The sequence below is a fragment of the Denticeps clupeoides genome, chromosome 2, assembly GCF_900700375.1.
Source record: "Denticeps clupeoides chromosome 2, fDenClu1.1, whole genome shotgun sequence".
NCBI classification, from domain to species: domain Eukaryota; kingdom Metazoa; phylum Chordata; class Actinopteri; order Clupeiformes; family Denticipitidae; genus Denticeps; species Denticeps clupeoides.
In genome coordinates, this window is record NC_041708.1 from 22,935,381 (window position 1) to 22,939,226 (window position 3,846).

A 3,846-nucleotide genomic window follows, 5' to 3' on the forward strand; every position below is an offset into this window, starting at 1 on the left:
ACTCTGTTGTTACACAAACACTGATGTACAGGTCCCAATTTCACTGATTACAGACATGATGCAAAGTGCAGAAAAGTCTCAGAAGGACCTCTCAGCAGCAACTATGTGGAATGAAAAGTGAAAATGTAGACAATAGATTTATTCTGTTTTATGCAATAATAAAAGACAAGCTCACTCACAAAGATCTAATTCAGGATTCAGCACTACGGTTACATATCCTCACACATTCATTTGAGCAATAATTGGTTATAGACTGCCATAGAATTAGAGTAAGTAAAAGTTAAATATGTGACAGAAGAGCTGGTTACTCACCATGTTAAAATCAGATGTTTGGCATCAAATGAAAACTGAAGTCTTCAGACTGTTCTAGTTCTGATGAAGACAGAAAGAAACGAGATTTCAGCAGACTTTGTGAAGGACACTTCAGGCTCTGCGAGCTCCTCAGTAAGACACTGTCTTGCACTGCTGTGATTAGAGGAGGAGTCAGGCTGAACAGCTGAGAATGGGAAGGGGAGATCACTGAGGAGGTGGCAACGTGACACCTTCAAAACGCTCCTCACACCACACCTGAGTTATATTGAGCCCTCCATTTCTGCAGAGAATCGGAGAGCACTGAGACTCAAAACATCCACACTGGCAGGCCTCAGAAATCTGATGTGATTAAATGTATTTTATTGTTAAGATCACCTTCCATTCTTCAAATACATGGTGGTAGCACCCTTGTGGGTAATAAGGACACCTGTCTACCAGGTAATCTATTATTTCAAAGATTTTACAGTAATAAGTGCAAAATATTGTATTCCTTTAAACAGAGATTTTCTATTTGGCCAAGTAAATCAGCCTTAAGTGTTTTAAAATCCAATAGATGGTAATACATGCAAAATAAAGACCCTGCTGACTCTCTGTATAGCTCGTTCTCTCTGTGATCTTATTTATAAAGTGCCTGGACTGACGGACCAGTTTTGAAGTCTCCATGCTCAACTGTCTTCATCCACAAACTGTGGCACCCCAAAGGAATTTCACAGGGTTATCTTTGTACCCAAGGACAAAGGGAAGGAAACAATGCAGGGGCAACGAGACTGGAGAGTCTCTGGGCTAGAAACCTGACACTTAATCGGCTTCAAGTGTCTTCTGTCTGTATTCGTTTAAAATGAATAGGCCTAATGAAATGGTGAAATTCAAATGAAATGGCAAAAATGTATATAAGGAACATTTTAAATACCATTAATCTTAATATTTTCTTGTAAATGTAAAAACTCAGTAATCACAAATTCCTGTCTGAAGCCCATGTGAAAACTGAGGATCTCTTTCTGTTAACATGAATAGAGAATATGTGCAAATTCCAAATTTATCAACTTTCACACTGCCTTCACAAATCTTTTCATTCGTGCACTAATTTTGAAACTAGAATTTAAAGAACCACATGCTTAGATATTATTGTCATTAGGTATTATTATCACCACCACATGCTTCTTGGAAATTGCCTGGGTCACAATCATGGGTAAAAGGTAAAATAACTCTAGACATGACTACCTGTGCCATTTCATGCACTGACCTTCATCTTCATGCCTTAGCTCTGCTCCTCATGAACAGGCGACTTGCTGCTGCACCGCAGCCCCTCAAGATTCTGGAGTGGCATATGACATGTTTCACTGGGGTTTCAATGGAGCGCCATGCACACACTGTACTTCTCAATCAGCTCATGGCACCCAGCAAGAATTTCACAGGGCTATCTTTACACTTAAATGTAAAGGCAAGGAAACAAAAAGAGGAGGAGGCGCTGAGGTGGTGTCAGCACCTGGCCCTGATATCAACTGAGATGATCCACATCAGGTCAACATGATAACTTGTGCACTGTCCTCTCTTTAGATGTTGTGCATAACTGTAATCGCCATTTGTTATACATATTTGCAACCTGTTTCAATTTGTCTTTCTTTTACTCAACTTTATTGCACACTTTATTGAAGAATCTTGATCTTGACTGAAAATGTGTGCTATCATTCCTGAAAAATGTGTGCATTGTAACTTAATTAACCAAGAGTAACATTTTTCAATTTAGCATATGTACACCAACATATTTGCCATACGTGACAAACAGACTGGGACACAGCCCCACCAAGTACTCGGCATTTAGACGTCTATACCGCTGCTGTCTATGGCTACTGCCACGTTTTATTTATATGCACAGAGTGATGGACCATCTGTCCCCACATTGAACTCAGTGTTCCTCAATGCGTGGCTGTGCTTCTCAATCACTGCGAGGCATTCGGCAGGAATTTCACAGGTTTATCTTTATACTCAAGGACAAAGGGAAAGAAACAATGCGCCGTAAACAAGACGGGCCTAAGGGTAGCATGACACTTAGAAAGCATCCTGAGGGACAGCAACAGGCCAGCACTGCCATATTTGTAGGCCTTTTGACTGCAGGCCAAACTGACGACTGCTGTCTGAACATGCATCTTCAAGTTGTCGCCATTTTTACAAATTCCGAAACAAAATTTGAAAATTTTTCATTCATAATGTTAGTTTTGTTTCTGAATTATTTGTTGATTATTTGTTTTTTTATATATATTTTCAGAATAAAATGTACTCTTTTCTTGAAATAAATACTAGGAGAAAATAATTACTGGGTTTAGGACATCAAAGGTCAGTTAAAAGCGATATTTTCTACAAATAAATAACGTAAATACATTTTAACATTCATGCATCACATTTGAAAGTTTTTCTCAATTTGTTGTTTCGTTCATTAGTTTTTTTTTTATTTCTCCTTTATAGGAAAAAGGAAACCAACTTGACATAAATATCAAACCGGGGGTGTGACATCCTCCAGCTCAGTCTTATGAACCTGCGAGACATTTCATTCTCCTGTAAGGTCACAGTGCGAAGTGTGATGAAGCCATTTGACCTTAGCAATTGTCCCCTGAGTACTTAGCAAATTTACATCCACTCAGCGCCACTTTTCAGTTGTCTTCACTTGCTGGAGTTAATCTGATCCTTGTTTAACCCCTCACACCCTATGACACCTTATATCTGTGCAAACGCTGAGCAACGTGCACGGCATGACTTAATTGGGATGTCATGCCGTTGATATGTGCTACATGTGTTCAAGACATCCATTAAGCAGCTTGAAAACTGTTGAAGTGGCCATAGAACAACAACGAAAAAACAGAAACACCTTCAGAGGTCAACGCCAAGCCAGAGCGAGTTATGGCCCCGCAAGCTGTGCTCCTCAATCAAAGGGTGGAATTTCACAGAGCTATAAGTATAAAGACAAGGAAGCAATGTTATGTCAACAGGACAGAGCAAAGTGAAGCGCTGTCACCAGCTGGCAGCGTGCTGACCTTGGCCTTGCCTTGGTTCACGCTGCCAGTCGATGCCTCACGTCTGAGTCAGGGGGGGTCACAGAACCAAAACCCATGGCTGCCCCGGCATCCAGATTATAAGATATCTGTAGTCAATCCACAATTCACGAGATATCCACACATTCCGTAAGTCCCTCAGACCCTACAGCGTCAACAAATAAAATGTATTGCCTCTAGTCGCCAAATGCTGCCAATTTTATACACTTTTCAATAAATGAAGTACAATTTTACATTTAACACATATGTGATCTTTATTTTCTCTGCAAGCATGGGATACACTTGAAGTGTGAGTCTGCACTGCTTTTTCCCCAGTATGCTTTAAAAAGGCTGGACTATAGTTATGCACCCCTGCCCATAATGAACACACAGGCTGGAAAAATAATAACCCCCTCCCAACCTTTGTATCCAAACCAAATCGAGATACAATACCATTCCTGCCTCATAAGATGCCACTCTCCATATTTAGCGGGCTAGTTGGTTTATA

General features: G+C 40.3%; 1 long non-coding RNA gene across 4 annotated transcripts in view; it reads right to left on the bottom strand.

Annotated features, from left to right (window-relative positions):
• The window catches only part of LOC114767315 (uncharacterized), a 28,782-nt gene extending 26,487 nt beyond the window's left edge, over positions 1-2,295 (bottom strand). For 3 of the 4 annotated variants that reach the window (XR_003742925.1, XR_003742922.1, XR_003742926.1), the window contains exons 1-2: positions 1,556-2,295; positions 313-372 (exon numbers count right to left, since the gene is read on the bottom strand). This is a non-coding gene — a long non-coding RNA (uncharacterized LOC114767315). The remainder of the gene's footprint in view (positions 1-312; positions 373-1,555) is intronic. The other variant, XR_003742924.1, reaches the window with a different exon arrangement.
• Between the last annotated feature and the right edge of the window lie 1,551 nt (positions 2,296-3,846).